Raw genomic sequence first — 17,871 nt, 5'->3', positions numbered from 1 at the left:
TCTGTTTCCTTTAGCAGCATTTTAATTAAGACATCTGGTTTGTGAATGGTAGAAACACTTGTGAACTGAAGGTGAATGCTCCTGGACTCTCAGCCATCATTTTACCTTCTGTACACACAGCAAAACCTTGGTGCTCTCTCCCTGACCCTACCTCATGACGTATTTTCCTAACACCACCACTGCACTCTGGTTTTGTTTTAGCCCCACACAAGGTTTCCCAAGTGAAGAACAGAGAGAATTATGCTGAAGGCCAGTGTCCTCTCCTTGGGTCATAAAGGCTGACATCATCTGGGAGGCCAATGGGCAGGAGGCCCTGACATTGAGGTCTCCCTGGCTTACACTCCAAACCCAAGCTCGATATCTTCCTTCTAGATGTCCTTCTAGTCCTATTGGAAGCTCTCTGAAGCCCCCCTCGACAGCTCTTCTCCATAAGAGCAGCTCCTGGGGACACAGGGTCCTATGGGCAGTAGCTCTTGGAAGTGACTGAAAGGAGTCCTAACAAGCCATTGGGTCTGCAGTGTAGCTTCTTGAGTCAGGGCCATTCCAGCGTGGTTGCCTCACCCTGTGGTTTGACAGTAGGCTAGCAGAGGCCAGAGTCTGGGCTAAGCCCCATCCTCCCAGCTTTGTAAGTTCTGGGACCCCAGGACACATACAGCTTCCCCCACCACAGCCCACCACAGCATGGAGAACATCAGACCCAAATGGAAGGGGACACATGGTTCTCAGATGTCAGGAGGAAGAGTCATCCTGCACAGGGAAGCAGGTTGCACATGGCTGCAGCCAGCCAGGATCTAATGAAGTGGCAGTGGTTTGAGGCCTCCAGGATTCAGTACGGGAAGGAGGGGAAGGTGAGATGGGAGATGGTTAACTGGCAAGGTCAACAAATTAAAAATCATCTATATATGTATCAGTCTATATATATTTGTAAATTAAGCATGTTTACATTGAATCTCTACAAATTAATACATAAACAATTAAATATGTGTATGTATGGGTGTCCTCCTCTGTGTGTTAAAAGTACACATATAAATGCAGGTTTGGAGAAATTAATAAAACTCCTTTCTAAGCAGGCAGGGTTGCTTAGACAGAGGGAAGCTGAGCTGAACAGAGCCTGAAGATACAACCTTTTCACCATCAAAGTTGGGAAACAGCTGAGAGGCGGATGAGCTAGGCAGTTGGAAATAAAAATATCACTGCTATTGTGACTTCCAAATGAGTCATGGCATGCCAGCATCCCTCTGCATCCTCTAGAGTCCCTGCAGCATCCATGCTGCAGTCCAAGCAGGAAGTAAGCATGGCCCGGGTAGAGTGCTGGCAGCAAAGAGGCAGAGAATTGGGGTGGGGTGGGGTTGGGATAGACCTTAGGGGAAGAGATGCCAAGACTTGCTGGTGGATCAATCTGTAAGGGAGGCAGAGGGAGTTCAGCACAACCCCAGGTTCGGGAGTCATTGGTTAGGATGTGGAGAGCCTGAGGAGCAATGGCCTTAGAGAGCTCTGCAACTGGGTCTTGGGTCTCCTAGGCTACTGGGGAGGCAAGGATGGGCTGCATTTGGAGAGAGTGAATCTCACCTTTCTACAGGTGTACAAACCCGCAAATCGGGGTTAAAAGCATGTGTCAACAATTATTCTAGAACGTGCTCTGGGATTTATGAGAGAAGATGGGGAGAGCCAGCTTGGAGGCTCCTTTCCCCTGAGATGGAGCGTGCAGGTTGGCTGCTTAGATGGAGAGAGGCTGAACTGGGCAGACCCGAAGATGCAGGCAGAAGGGGTAGTGGCCTGTGATAGGAGGTCCATACAGGGCCAGGTCCAGGCTGTGACTGATTCTTTCCCTTCTAAGTCATTTGTCTTAATCTCAGATTTGTCAAATTAATTAATCATCCTTCAAAGAATATCATTTTTCATGAGTACATTATCATCAGATGACAAATAAGTGGCACATCTCCCAGGCTGTGTATACAGGTGCGGAGAAGTCACTCAGGCCTTGAATGTCCCAGCCCCCCTTAGCAGCATATCCTATGTCCCAGTGTTCACCGTCCTGGAATTTTAATGGACTCATGACTGTCTCTTCATTTGTGGCTCCGCTCTGTGCAGTACAGAGCAGTGGTAGACTACATGAGCTGTGTAACAAAATGCTGCTTTCTGAACTGGATAAATTATTTAATGGTGCTACGCCTCAGTTTCTACATCTGTACAATAGGCTAATGGTTGTACCTGCTCCATAGGATCTTTGTGAGAATTAAATGAGTAACGTGTGTAAAGTTCTTAGCACACTGACATGTAGTCAGCACTTGGTAAACATGAGCTATTACTTCTCATAGGTTTCAGGCAACTTTTACACAATTCCAAAATTCAAAGAAGGTGAGATTATGGAAGTTTTTGTTTCATTCTTAATTTACATATGTATATGTATAGTTTTTTGTTTGTTTTTTTGAGACAGGGTCTCAGTCTGTCACCTGGCTGGAGTTCATATTCACAATCACGATTCACTGCACCCTTGACCTCCCCAGGCTCAGGTGATCCTCCCACTTCATCTGTCTGACTCGCTGAGACTACAGGCGTGTGCCACTAATTTTTGTATGTGTTGTAGAAACAGGGTTTTATCATGTGGCCTAAGCTAGTCTCGAACTCCTGTGCTCAAGCAACCCTCCTGTCCTAACCTCCCAAACTGCTGGGATTACAGGCATGAGCCACTGTGCCCAGCCTCGTTATGTATTTTTAAATAAAGTTTTTATTTTAGAGCAGTTTTAAACTCACCCAAAAGTTGAGAGCATAGTTGAGAGAGTTCTCGAATGCTCCACACCTGGCCTACCCTGTTATTAACATCTTTCATTGGTATGGCACATTTGTCACAATTTAATGAGCCAATATTGATACATTATTATTGACTAAAATCTACACATTATTTGCATTTCCTGTTTTTATCTAGTATCCTTTTTCCGGTCTAAGACCCCATCCAGACCACCGCATGACATTTAGTCACAGCATCGCCTTAGGCTCCTCTTGGTTGTGAAAATCTCTGAAACTTTCCTTGATTTTGACGACCTTGACAGTTTTGAAGAACTCTGGTCAGGCATTTTGTAGATTGGTCCTCACTAAAGTCTGTCTATTTTTCTCATGAAGATAAATTTCTTTTAAGCTAAGTTTAACATAAAATTGATTGTAATTATACAAACACCAAGTGTTCACCAATCTTTATTATTGCTCATAAAATTAGCCAGATAACTGGCAAATCCCACTTAAGTTTGAACTGGGTAGGCTCAGTAAAGAGGAAAACTTTTCCTGTGTAAATAATGCAAAGCAGATGTTTCTAATGAGTGAGGGGCTGCTTTGGTTAGCATCACGCAATTACCATGTGCTTTAGGTAGCAACACAGTCCGAGAGAGCACCTGGGGCTCCATGCAAGGCAGGGTAGATTGGACACTGCTGTCTTTCCTTATCAAGAGATCACCAGTTACCTGTGCTCACTCTGCGGATAGGAGCTCCTGGTAGTGTGCTCTGAGCTCTCCAGAGAGGTGGATCAGAGCTGCTCATTATTTATCTTAGCAAAAAGGGAATCATAAGGAAGCTTTCACAATGTGGTTCTGATTTTTATCCTGTTTCCTGAGTTTAATTCAGGAGATTGCAACAAATTGTGAGTCAAGCACAGCTGCTGACTGGCAAAAAAGAAATTGAAACCAGGTCCAAGAATCACCCCAAACATGTTCTGATGGGGTATTTGCAGCCAGCAGCAAGCGCTCTGCTACCGACTCACTCCAAGGGGCAGTATTTTGTGGACTTCTTCCCACAGCATCCAGAGGATGGGGCTGTGGATGGCACTCCTCTCCCCTCCGTCAGCCTTCTGAGGTCTGCTCTCATTGATGGCTCCTGCTCCTCCTGTCAGGCCTTGACCTGGGATCCTTCCATCTGGATGGAAGTGGCACTGACGAACATAAAGAAACAGTCAGTCTCAAAAGGAAAATAAGACACAATGGAACAGGAGAAAACCTCAGAGGATGGCGGCAAGCACCTGTTATACCCTACGGATACTTTACTCATATAAATTATATCTGCACTCGTAGCCTAGCTTTTGTAGACACAGCTGCATGCACTCTGCCAACCCACCATGATGGTCAGTGTGCCCCTTCATGGATGGAATCGTTCCTTCTCACAGTGAAGAGTGTGGACTGTAATCCAGCTGGCTAAGGTCTAATTCCTCCTGGCCTATTGCTTACTATCTGTGCGTGACCCCTGACATATGACTCAACTTCATCTTTGTTTTCTTATTTGTAGTGACGATGATGGCCCTAGAGGGTTGCTATGACTTCCCAAAGAGTTATTGCACATAAAACACTTGGAGTAGTGTCCAAAATGTGTAGGTGCTCTATAAATGTTCCCTCTTCTAAAGTACGGTATGAGACACCATGGGAAAAAACACAGAAGACATAGATGTGGCCTTAACAGAGGAAAGCACAGGCAAACGGGGTAAGTGAGTGCTGCTTTTGAAGTGTGAACAGGGTGCTGTTTGATCCCAGGAAAAAGAGAAAATCACAGTGGCCAGCAGAGCAACATCTCTGTCCGGACACAAAGGATTTTGTTGGTCAGAAAAGCAGACAGGGCATCTGGCATCTGGTAGGGTATCTGGCACCTGGCATGCCAATGCCTGGAGGCATGAAATCATGTGGCAAGCCGGAATGGGTAAGGACATTGCTGTGTGCAGTGCTGCAGCTGAGTAGAAGGAGGGTCAGGAAGTCTATGGGGACAAACAAGGTGCTCACGTGTTCAGTCATTTGGTTGTCTGGATTTTGTGAAATCAGTTTTCTCTTTCACAAAGCGAGTTGCAGAAAGACAACAGGCAATTCTGTGAAACGGAAGTTGTGAGATGCGGAGGGAAGATCCAGGAGTTCCAGTGCTCATTTAATAGGTGTTCTAGGAAGAGGGAACACACAGAGCAAAAAAAGGACAGATCAGACAAGAGAACACAATTTACCAGAGCTGCTAAAAGACACTAGACCTTGGCTTCGAAGGAAGGATCTGGTGAGTAATTGGCCCTTAAAAGAAAAGAAATAGGTGAGCTCCACATTTATTTAGATCGACTCCTGCGGACCCATTCCCATTTATACTGCATATAGGACAAGAGAGTTGAAGCAGGATGTGACAATCTTACTGTGCTAGGAAGACAGAGGTTGGGGCTTGAAGCCATCACAGTGGCTAGAATTTAGGGGAGCAATCCCAGAAAGGAAGTAACTTTTGATTTTGGAAGAGACCCCAACCCTGCTTCAAAATTCCCCTTAAATTGGTGGCTGACTCCTAAACTAGGCATGCACAGAGTGAAATGCCAAGGGGCTCACTGGAAAACAACAGCTGGAAGTCTTAAAAAGAGCTGAGCAGAGATTTCCGCAGCTGTCTTGCCATTGAGAGATAAAGTTTGAAGTTTAAATCCTGCCAAAGTATTAATAGAAGGACTTAGTGTGACGCTTAATTGTATGTATCAACTTGGCTGGGCCACGGTGCCCAGATATTTGGTCGAACATTATTTTGGATGTGTCTGTGAGGGTGTTTGTGAATGAGATTCACATTTAAGTTGGTGGACTTTGAGTCCACCAGAATCTAAGAAAACATAGAACAAGCAGATTGCCCTCCATAACTTGGCTGGGACTCATCTAATTATCTGAAGGTACGGACAAAGCAAAGCCCGAGCAGGAGGACTTCTGCAGCCTGTGGTCTTCAGGCTGGAACTGCAACCTCAGCTCTTCCTGGGTCTCTAGCCTGCTGGCCCAAACTGCGTGTTGTACTTGCCAACTTCATAATTGTGTCAGCGAATTCCTTAAAATAAACCTCTTTATACACACACACACACACACACACACACACACACACACACACACAAACACATCTCATTGGTTCTGTTTCTCTGGAGAACCCTAATATACTTGGTAAGCACAGCTTGCTTCCCATGAAAACCAAGACTAGCGGTTGTGCTCTAGGACCAGAGACAGAACTGAAATAGACCCAGCCAACACAGCCTGAAACCAGGATTCTCTAGAATCAAGGTAACTTACCAGTGATGTCACTTGCCAGACTAATGATTTGTGCCCAGGCTTTAATTTTAAAGGTACTGAAAGACCACACAGAGAGCTCATGTCATTGAAGGAATAATTTATTACAGTACTTACATTTCCTAAGAGAAGAGGACAGAGACCACAGGGAGGAAGCACCAGGTTGGTCAAGAGGCAGAAAGAGCTAGAGAAAAGCATGGCCCAGAGCCTTTATTGAGCTTTCCATGGGAAAAGCAAGGCAGCAAAGAGGAAGCAACTTAGTACTGGCTATTGTGGATAGGGTTGGTGGGCTCTAGTCTCCAGTTGTCTGAGAGACTGGCCCTGGGTAATTTAGGGCAGGGCAAATACTGGCTTGTGTGAGAGTTAGGTAAAGAAGGTGGTTGGGGCACACACTCAGGATTAAGGAGAAAGTTTGGCATAAATTTTTTTTTTTTTTCGGAGATGGAGTCTCACTCTGTCACCCAGGCTGCACCCAGGGTTCAAGCAATTCTCATGCAGGTGCGTGCCACCACTCCCAGCTAATTTTTGTATTTTTAGTAGAGAGGGGGTTTCATCATGTTGGCCAGGCAGACCTCAAGTGATCCGCCTGCCTCGGGCTCCCAAATTGCTGGGATTAGAGATATGAGCCACCGTGCCCAGCCGGTGATAAGATGTTTCAGGCACGTAGGGCTGCAGGGCAGATATATACAACAGTAGCTGTTAGTTTGGCCCTGTAATTAATTGATGCTTAGTAGACAAATACAGAATCTAAGAAAACATAGAACAACTAAACATCAACACTCTTCAAAGGAAGATAACAGAATCCAGGGTTTCTATAATGTATCATCCACAATGTTTAAAGGAACAATACCAGGCAATCAAAGAAGCAGGAAAACATGACTCTTAACAAGAGAAAACAGACAATAGAAGTAAACCCATGATAATCCAGATGTTGAAATTAGCAGTCAAGGACTTAAACAATTATTATAAATATATATATTTTTTCAGGTAAAATGAACAGAAAGGTGAATAGGCAAATGGAAAGTATAAAAGAGTGACATCGAATTATTAGACTTTAAAAATGCTATATCTAGCCCAGGTCTTTGCACTTGCTGTTTCTGCTAACTGGAAAGCTTTTTCTCCAGATTCTCAAATGACAGATCACTCTCTCCACTCAATGTTCTTCCCCAACATCATTCTGCAGGGAGACCTCTCCTGAGAACACTTCTTTAGTTGTATATTCGCTTACCATGCTATATTTATCACGAGGGCACTTATTGCCACTGGCATTATGTTACATATTTATGCTTCTATCCATCTATTTTTTTCATCCTCCACAGTAATGCCAGCTTCTTTAGGACTAGGATTTTGTCTTTTTCACTGTCAGGACAGTGCTGGGCAGAAAGTAGGTGCTTAGTAAACATTTGTTGCTATTCCATTAAAAATATCCAAATAGTATAAGCAACTATAAAAAATATTTTTATAGAAATAATTTGAACATCCAGATAAAATGCATTATTTTCTTCCCAAATTTAAATGACTATGTTTGCTCAAAAAGAAGTTGGGCCTGGATGTGGTGACTCACACCTGCAATCCTAGCACTTTGGGAGGCCAAAGAGGGCAGATGACCTGAGGTCAGGAGTTCAAGACCAGCCTGGCCAACATGGTGAAACCCTGTCTCTACTAAAAATACAAAATTAGCTGGGCATGGTGGTGCGCACCTGTAATCCTAGCTGCTTGGGAAGCTGAAGCAGGAGAATCACTTGAACCCAGAGGCTGCAGTGAGCTGAGATTGCACCACTGCACTCCAGCCTGGGCAACAAGAGCAAAACTCCGTCTCAAACAAAAACAAAAAAACAAAAACAAAAACAAACAAACAAACAAAAAAAGACCAAAAAAAGAGATTGGGAAACTAGTTAGGATAATTACCATAGGTAGTTAGTGCCTAAATCTTCATCACTGAATCTCTATCAATTCACTGTCCCGCTAACAGTCTAAAGCAATATGCTTTCCCACATGCTCACCAATGCTTTTTGCCTTTTAAATATTTTGCTATTTTTTTCTTAATTGAAATCATTTCCAGTGATTTACTCAGTCTTTTGTTGCATGCCATTTCTAGTTTTTTGTTACTGTAAAACACATGTAACAAAAATTCTTGTGTATATTATTTTGGCACAGACACAAGAATTTTTCTAGGGGCAGATAGAATTTTTACTCCTAAAACTGCAGTTTGCATGTGGCATGCCCAGTGTGAAAGAAGTCTGAGCATTAGTGTTACTGGGGAGCCTGGTCTCCAGGGCTTCTGGAGCACTGGCATTGGAACAGAAGCACATTCCTCTCTGGCCTCTTTGAGTTTACACCTCAGGTTAGGCTCTGATTGTGCCAAGCTGGTCTTGGAGACAGAGAGGTCAGAGCTGCTTCTGTGGGTGAACTTGGTTGAGAGAGTCCCCAGATAGGAGAGCAACATAGACAGAATGAACTATGAGACCAGAAAGGCAAACAGGGTAGCAAGGTGGTGAAAACAAGCTAAGACTAGAGATCAAAGCCAGCCCAGTGTCTGAGTGAAGTGAAGGTGGGGATGCTGCGACCACAGCCATAGGCACAGGCATATGTTAGGCTCAGGGGTCCGTGGGTGTTGAGAGAGTCAGCGGGGGAGAGCCAAGGTACATTCATTGCTCTTCTCTTTCTTGGGAGTAGCTCGCTTAGAGATGGCTTTTATCCCCACTACCTGGGTGAACAGATATGGAACCAGCCTTCAATCAGGATAGGAGTCTCTAGGAGCAACAGCAGGCACTGAATCCAGAAACTCTTAGCTCTCCATGGTGGTCATGGATCTACTATGGCTCAGCCCTGAGGAGTGAGCAAAGCTGTAGACAAACACATGCAGGGTTTTATGCCCCTGAACCCTAGGGCACTCCTCCTAAATAAAAGCCCAAGATCACTGACACCACTTCCTAGGGAAGGAATTGGGCAGAAGAGCTGGTTGGCAGGAAGGGGATCTGCCTTCAAAAAGAGTTTCCATAAGTTCCAAGGGAGTAAAGCTTTGTAGAAAGAAAATAATGTCCAAAGAGGGATTGTTTGGGGAAGTTTTGCCACTTAAAACGCTCAATAGCCCTTCAAGGAAAGATAGATTCCAGCCAGGAAGGGCATGAGATGATCTTAGGCAAGCTAAATGCACCTTCTTTCAGTGACTTTCTAAATGGGCATGGTAATGACTCACCCAACATTAGGGAAGAGATGGTAAAAAGGGGAGGAAGAAAAGAACAAAATCAGAGGGTAGTGACAGGAGGTGACTTTGACACCTGGAACCTGCAGGCGGGGGCAGGTCACATTCTCAGACATCACCTGGGGGCTCAAAGGGAGCCCCTCTTCCACTGCCCCATTCTGAGTGGGGAGCCTGTGCTGTCATCTGAAAGCCATGAGGGAGAACATTGCTAGGTCATATGTAGGCCCAGGCCAGTTGAGAAAACTTATGGGTGTACTGTAACTTCTAAGCTTCAGCGATTGTCCACAGAACCAGTGAGGCATTCTGTCACCCAAAAGGAAACATCTCCTCAATTAATGATAATTTACAATATATGCTTAGCATTTCACTGGCACAGTTTGAAATAACCACTGTAGACCTGCATTCACCTTTGCAGGATGGAGACATGGTAATACCAAGTCTGGGCTCACACTGGTTCTTTATGGGGCTCTGCTGCTTAGAGGAATTGATGTCTGGTGGCGACTGGAAGAGCTGTGGGCTGGGGCAGGTGTCCTGGGCTGGGGAGGGCAGAGGGAGGCACTGGGAGGGCTCAGGTGGGAATGAATGAGGATCTGGCTTGCTGGGATGGAAAAAGCCTGCACTCTGTAGATGGACATGGGCCTTTGGCTTCGACGCCTGCTGCACAACTCAGCAGCTCTGTGACCTTGGAGCAAATTTACCCAGAAAATGGGAAAGAGGGGTTCAAAAATCATCTGCTTCAGGATTGTCATACTTGATGATGTAATGAAATTACCACCCCATTTAGAAAGTCACTGAAAGGGAACGGTTTGGCCTGCCTGTGGCAAGTCATGTCCATCCTGGCTGGAATCCATGTATTCTTGAAGGCATAAGTGCTCTGCACCTGGTTGGTGGTAGGTAAATGCTGATTGTTTTCTGTTCTACAACCATGGGGCTAAGAAGGCAGTTCTGGGTGGGCCATCCCTCCCAGCAGGTGGAACAGCTAATTCAGGTCTCAAGTGTCTGAAGCCTCAGTCATACCCAACTTCCCCCAAAAGGGTTGGAATTCTTGGCCACACTCCCTGGGGCAGTCCCCATAGCTGGAGAGGCTGCCCTGGCCTTCCCCACAGACCCTCTCCAGCCAAGCCCGCTCCTAGGGTATCTCATCCTGAAGCCAGGCCTAGAGCTTGCTTGCCCAGCTGGCTTTGATCAGGCTCACTCTGAGCCACATGTCACTGTCTTCATCTGTTATTGTTTATGTTTCCTTGCAAACAAATGTCACATCTTTCCCAGGAGCCTCTTCCCAGCCAGTTAGGTTTTAACCCCTTGTGGTCAGAGGCAGGTTTCCACTCCTCAGCCTAGCCCCTTTTCTGCACCCAGTGAACGGAATGCTTTGGGACCCAAAGGCTAATGTCCATTCAAGGGATCCAGGCTGAGAGACCTGTCCAGGGAACTGGCACGGAGCATCTTAGGACAGAGTGGCCAGGAGTCATGGGGCTTTGTAAAATCTTGCTGTGGGCCTATACGTTTTTTTCCAGCCTCATTTAACCTTTAAATAAAGCCAGAAGTAATTTATTGCTTATTTGCTTACACAATTATCATAGAAACATATTAACAAAAGGATGGGAATCTCTTTTTCGTACAAAGAAATGTTTCTAAGGCTTGTCATGCAAAATTTCAGACTTTACGTGTGTGTATGTATACAGGCATGCATGTTCTAGGTTTTATATAACTGGGATTATTTGGTACATGCTTTTAATCATAATATTGTGAACAGATTTTCCCATGTGCTTTATTCACTACATTGCATTCCATTGTTTAGTTGCTACATAATTTACTTAACCTAGGAGTTCTCCAACTCTAGCAGGCACTAGAATCAATCCGGGGAAGGCTGATTGAAACACAGACTACCAGGCCTCACTGCAGAGTTTCCCAACCAGCAGGTCTGCCTGCTGTGGGGACTGGGAATTTGCATCTGTAACAAGTTTCCAGGTGAGGATGATGCAACCAAACCAACTTAGCCTAACCTCCACCTCAGGCACTTAGGTTGCCTCTGAGTTCACTCTCATACACAATGCTGTGTTGAACGTGGCTGATGAAAACGGGCTAATAAAGGCACACTTTTAATTTATTAAGGGGTCAGTTTCTAGAGGTAAGATTGTCAAGACAGATGGTACCATAGGTTTAAAGTTTTTGCTACCTATTGCCAGAACATTAGTTTCAATTTATTTTTCCAACAGTGGACACCAGTTCTTGACCTCATGTTGATTTAATTCTTGTTTTTCTAATGAGAAGTGCCCACCACATCTAGCTAATGTCACTGAGAAAGATAGGTTCCCACTCTTACAGCTGTGTGAACCCAGGAAGCCCCCTCATCTGTTTGAGGCTCAGTTTCTTCATTTATTAAAGGGGAAAGAACACTGCTTTGCCCGCCTGTCTGGGCTGTAGTGAGAACCATGAAATGATGATGCAGCACCCTTCCTAAATCGCGACTTGTATTCTGAAAGATCAAAATAAACACTGCTGTATCAACTAAGACAGACACCAAGGTTAAGGAAACAAAGTTGCCTACAGGTTAGGGTTCAGGGCCTGGCTGGCATGGGTAAAGTCTATATTCCTGTGGCTCCAAACTCCCTAACAATGGCACTATCAGACCCCTCCCAAGTCTGATTTACAACCCAGTCACTACAACTCTGATTGGGCAGAGGATGCCCTTACCAACATTCTTTCTTGATAAGCAATTGCAGACCTTAAGCCGTTTTCAGCAGCTTACAGAGGCTGTGCACAAATTGTCTTTGTGTCTTATGGTTCACCTTTTGTCATAAAAAGCCAAATTCTACCTTCTTTTAATGCTAAAACCCTGCCCCAAAGTGAACTTGGGATGTATGTGACATACATGTTTACCCACTGTGCATGCACTTGACTCTCCTCAAAAATATGTACAGCTTTCCCCCCAAACCTGCTGCATACATAGGATACCAGTCTTGTGAGCCGTAAAACCCAAACTACCCTTCCCCTCTTCGAAGAGACAGGATCTTGGTACTTGCCAGAGACTGTCTCTTTACAGTTCACCAACTGCTATCACCAATAAGGATCTCCTTTTCACTATTTAGTGATCCTGGTGGTCTTTTAGATGACAGACTCATGTACAGGTGGGAGGGTTCTGAGTATTTCCCTGACCGATTAATATGAAGCCCATATGGTGGGAACTGTTCTAGAAAGTTAGCATTATTGGGGAAAAGGTTGCTTGAGGGCTTATCTGCACAGCCACAACTGTTGGCTCAGGTCATCGCTTATGGGAACTCCCAGTAGTGTGATGGTAAGTATTCAACCACTTGCTCCTGGTCGGGGAGGGGTTAGCCCCTGGTTTTAGCCTTTGCTTATTACTATGGGGTAAATACTCCCACCAAGACCTCTAACAAGCTGCCACTGTGTCTTAAAATATAGTAAAATAATTAGGAATTGGAGTGTTTGAGTATTTATTACTTTCATGTTTAATATAATTTATTTAATTATAAGTTTACACTATTTTTAATTTTGATAATGGCTGTGTTTAACAACTGGCTTGCAAAGTTCTTGAAAGATTTAACAACTGGTTCTCATTAGCAAGTACCAGCTGGCCCCAGCACACTACTAGATGCCCCTCTTGGCCATAAACTCATTAAAAATGCAAGTCACTATGTCATTCTTGGGGAGGAAAGGTTACACTGGTTGTATTGACTTTCATTTTTTACATGTGATTGAGGGCTACACATTGATAATCTGAGTTAGTTGGATTCCAAATGTTTGACACTTATATTTTAAAATAGTCCTAGGCTTCCCAAGGATTGAACTTTGGGGTCCTGCTAAGACATCTGGTGCTCACACCACGCAGCCAAACTCTCCAACACACATCTCCCGCGGAGACAGGCCTTGCAACATGGGGGAAGCAGGCTTTGTTTCCAGAAGCTCATCAATGAGGTCTTGAGAGATCAGTTTCCAGTTGCTGCTATTCTGCCTTTTAATTTTCTTAGTTTGGCTTTATTGTGATCGATTTAATTTGCTGTGGGTTCGGTGGTGGAACCTACTGTGTTGCTGTTCCTGATTGCATCACTGCCTTTTGTGGCCTGAAATTTCCCAAGAAGCCAACTTGAATATGTGAATTCATTGTGGTTCAGATAAGAGTAATTTACACCGCTTTCACTAAGGCAGGTAAATAATAGAAAAAAATAACCTTTTGGTTTGTTTGGTGATATTTTACTGTAATGTATCATGACCTGTGAATTTGTGCTACATAAATAGCTTAATAGATGCTGTTTCCAATAAAGTAAGAAGCATTTGCTGAGTTATCTTCAAAACAGGAAATTATTTCAAAAACATGAATCGAAATTTAAATATGCAGATGCTTATAGTCCTGTCTTGCAAAAATAATTCATATTTTCTCCCTTCTCATTTTTGTTATATTTGTTGAATTCCTGAGAGCCAGGGTGGATTTGGGAGAGTTTCTGAGGAGAGCTGCCTTTCCCTTAGAAGGGAGCCCCGGCTGACTGCCTGTTTCACACCATGGCTGGCAGGTCCCTTTCCTCCCTGGACATGGATGGCCATGGTACTTGCTAGTCAGGTGGGAGCTACACTGCTCGGCCATCTCTGGCCACTCCCTGTTGTGCTGCAGATGTGCCAGCTCAGTTCTGCTCCACTAAAGTTATTGCCTCTGAATGTGAGATAGTCACGTGAACATGCTGGTACCTGGAGCAGTGGAGGATTGTTTGAACCAGTCCTTCACATTTGAGCAAAGCTCACAGGCCTAGAGCAAATCTTACAGGCCTAGGGTGTGGTGTGTGTGTGTGTGTGTGTGTGTTTGTGTGTTTGTGTGTGTTGGGGGTGGGGAGGTGTGGTGGGGGTGGGCACATGGGGTGTTGGAAACCAATGCCCCAGCCAATGTTCAGTCAGTCTCACTGCATTGCAGGGGGCATGACTGAATGGACTTCTTCCCCTCTGGCTGCTAAGCCTTGGCCTGGGGCCTTTCTTGGAAAGTTTCCTGTGGGAATTTGATATGGCCTGATCCAACCTTCCCAGAAGTTCTCCACCCTATGCATACTTTATTCCAGGAGGGCCAGGGATCCATTCAAGACTTTGGGTGCTGTGCGGCAGAAGGGACAGTTGCTGGCCTCCTCGGGACACTGGGATCATCCATTAAACAATTGCATCATCTTTCTGCAGGACAGGCTGGGAAGAAGTATCTTCAACCATGCCTTTGAAATAGCTATTCTAATTGTGGGAATTAAAATAAATCATCCCAGTTCTGCTCAGGAGTTATCTGTGAACGTATTTGCTGCTTTCCAGTCACAGACATCCCTTAGTCTTGGATGTGGGCTAAAAGGAACATGGAATCAAGCACAGCACACTTTGACATCAACATGACTCACTGTTGGCCTCTGGGTCCTGGGGTCTCACCCTCACACACTTAGACATCAAGGTGACTCACTGCCGGCCTCTGGGTTCCAGAGTCTCACCCTTCAAGTCAGAGCTGTGGGCTATACTGCAGGAAAGTTGGCTCAGTAGAAGACAGGAATGGTTCCTGAGGGCTGTGTCCAGCGTGGCCTGTGGTCAGCCCATTTTGGACATAGAAGGAAGACCCCTTTCCCTAGAGCTCCCACCGTGGCTCTCCAAGAACACACACAGGACGTGGCCAGTGCTGGAATCCTGTGGGATTCTGGGCTCCTGAGTCACGTGCATGGCATCCAGCAAGGAGTCTTTCCTCTCAGCTGAAGCTGCCCTTCCAAGGAAGTGTGCATTGGAAGAAGACGCTTCTGCATTCAGCAACCATGGTGAGAATTCACAGCACTGCTGGGCCAGAGCTGAGCAAAATGCAGCAGGCTCTGGGCCAGGTGGGGCTCTAGGGCCTGGAGTACAGCCATGCCACACCTGAGGACCCAGCCCCAGGGACCGGCTCTCTCCTGGTTCCCTGATGAGAGGGAAGGCCTAGGCTATTTGTGTGGGCACCCTGAGGTGAAGGCCAAAACCCGAGACAGCGCCAAACAAACCCACCAAACGAGCAGCCTGTTATTATGTCTAAAGAAAAACAAAAGCAAAACTGCCTTTCCCATGTGCTTGGGGGAGTTGAAGAAGAGTCCTCTGGATTACATTTCCCTGTGCCTGAGCTGAGCCTTCTGTGGTCCACTGACTCACTTCTTTTAAAATAGTTACAAGAAGCAACAGAAAATGAACTCAAAAGATAGTACTTCCCTACTCCACTTCTCAGTTTGTCTGATAGCTTTTGGCACTTTCTCTGCAGCCCAAGCACAGGATGAGGTCATCCCTAAGCCCTGAGGACTGACCTTCACAGGGAAAAATTCCCACTCTGAACACCACCAACCTCACTCCATGCAAACCTGCTGCACAGCATCTGGGCAGCTTCCCGCTTCTCCCCGGCCCTCGGGTGTTAAATCTGATAATAGGAGAACTTTGGGAGGGTAGCAAGGCACCTGCCCCACTAGAGCAGCCACACTTTCAGTGTGGAGAGAAGGGCAGGAGCGGTGCCCACTTGCAACACCTTTACACAGTGGCTCTAGCCACAGAAATGCCATGATTAAGATCAAAGCACCACCCCTTGGCAGGGTGGACAGACTATTTCTGGACTCCCAAGGACCCCAGAATGAATGATGTGATTCTCCCCATAGCCCAGATGGGGACACAAGCCAAGCTCTGGAATTAGAAGTGAAGAGCGACGCGGCCTCTCAGCTTCCTGCTGTGGCTGTGGCCGCTTTGTTTCCTGTTAGCCTCCTCAGCTGGGAAAAACAGAGGCTGGGAAGAGTAGGTTTTGGAAGAAAAGACTAGAAAATATTCCAGGCCTCTTGGATGAGGTTTAGGACTCGCATGCAATGTGTGCAACGAACTGGCCAGGAGTCAGAGCTCTAAGAAAGTGCTGCGTTGGTCCTTTTGGGGGTTTGCACACCAGCCCTGTTGGCTGCAGCAGTGAGGCGTGGAGGTTCCTGGCAAGGATGGAAAACCCACTGGAGAGCTGCAGGGAGATGGGTGGGAGCCATGTGTGGGTGGTCTCAGCTGAGCATCTGCATGGAGCAAGCAGAGTGGCTGGGGCAGAGGCTCTTCCCGTAGATGGAAGCAGCCCAGAGGCCACGTGAGTGAGGAGGACAATCGCTCACCATCAGAGGGGCTTCACTCCAAACTAGCCCCAGGGAAGTAGCCCACAGGAAACATCAGAGCAACCTGGCCATGCAGCCCTGCCCCCAGGCCTGAGATGGAGGCCGCTTCTCCCCTAGCTCTCCCACCCAAGACTCATCGAACCCCTCTGAATTGCCAAGCTCCCTATCTCTAAGGGGAGTTCACAGTGTATAATTTTTCAAAGGATTAGGAAGAACGTTTATAGATTGTGGGGAAAGAAAGACCTGACTCAGGGACTTTGGAAAACATTGGGCCCCAAATTGTAAAGCTTTTGTCTTTACAAAAGCAACTGTATGTAAACATTGCAATCTAGTAAATTGTTTCCTATGGGGTAAGGATGGGAACCATCCTCCCAAGTTGTCCTGGGAAAACCACAGGGCTCGCCTGGCCCCTAGGTTTCCCTGACTGAGCCAGGAAGATGCACAGAGCACAGATACTGGTCAACGAACTAGCTCATTAGAACATATTTAAATATTATAGGAAAAATCAAAGTCCATTGAATTACCATGGCCTGTAACAAATTGCCCCAGAAACTAGTGTATGAAACACCTTTTCTTATGCTCACAGTTTCTGTGGGTGGGGAATTCCAACAGTGCACAGAGGGGAGGGCTTGTCTCTGCCTTGTAATGTCTTGGACCCAGCTGGAAGACTTGATGTCTGGGAAGCAAAATTATCTGAAGGTGTCTTCACTCACACACTGGTGGTTGATTGAGACCTTTGCTGGGGCTGCTGTCTGGAATACATCTATGTGGCCCCTTCATGGGGCCTAGGCTTCCTCACAACATAGTGGCTGAGTCCAAAGGAGAGGGGAGACAGAACCAGGAGGAAATCACATCTTTTATGACTTGGCACTAACAGTCACAAAACATCACTCCTGTGCATTCTGTTGATAGAGGCAGTTGCCAAATCCACCCTAGTTTAGGAAGAGGGACTCTGTCATGCTATCAGAAGAACATGTGGGTTGTGATATAGACTGGTGTGGCCATGTTTGGAAAATTCAGTTTCACACAGCCCCACCTAATCTTTCTCCTCTTTCTTGAGGTCAATGTTGTTTTCTCTTGGCTGTGATTATTTTCAGATCTCCTCTATGCCTTTTGATACATAGACAATATAGATTTGGTCAGTGCTTTTGGGAGAGTGTGTTTAATTTTTACACAAGTGGGGCCATCTATGTATTCTATGTATCTTGTGTTTTCATTAAACATGAATTCACTTATCAGTATGTATAGATCTCTTTCTTTTATTGTGGTGTAGTATTCTACAGTCTGGTTATGTTGTAGTTTGTTCATTTTGATGGATCTTAGGAATGTCTCCTGTCTTTATTTCTATTATACACAATGCTGCAATAAATATTTCTTTAGGTGCTGTTTTATGCACATAGCACATAATGTGACTGTTCCCTAGGAAAGAGATGATAGATGATAGTAAACTGCCTAGGAAGCACCTGCCCACTTTTAGTTTTAATGGGTACCACCAAACTTTTTGAGAAAGGTA

At 45.5% G+C, this 17,871-nt stretch overlaps 1 long non-coding RNA gene across 1 annotated transcript; it reads right to left on the bottom strand.

The window, feature by feature from the left end:
* Positions 1-3,680: 3,680 nt before the first annotated feature.
* On the bottom strand, positions 3,681-17,151 carry LOC108537798 (uncharacterized). The gene is made up of 3 exons (XR_001887924.1): positions 16,943-17,151; positions 4,755-4,905; positions 3,681-3,919 (listed from the first exon to the last, which is right to left on the bottom strand). It is a non-coding gene; the product is annotated as an uncharacterized LOC108537798 (long non-coding RNA).
* Between the last annotated feature and the right edge of the window lie 720 nt (positions 17,152-17,871).

The sequence above is a fragment of the Rhinopithecus bieti genome, unplaced genomic scaffold (assembly GCF_001698545.2).
Source record: "Rhinopithecus bieti isolate Rb0 unplaced genomic scaffold, ASM169854v2 scaffold_15143, whole genome shotgun sequence".
NCBI classification, from domain to species: Eukaryota; Metazoa; Chordata; class Mammalia; order Primates; family Cercopithecidae; genus Rhinopithecus; species Rhinopithecus bieti.
This window is presented reverse-complemented; position numbering and strand designations above follow the sequence as displayed.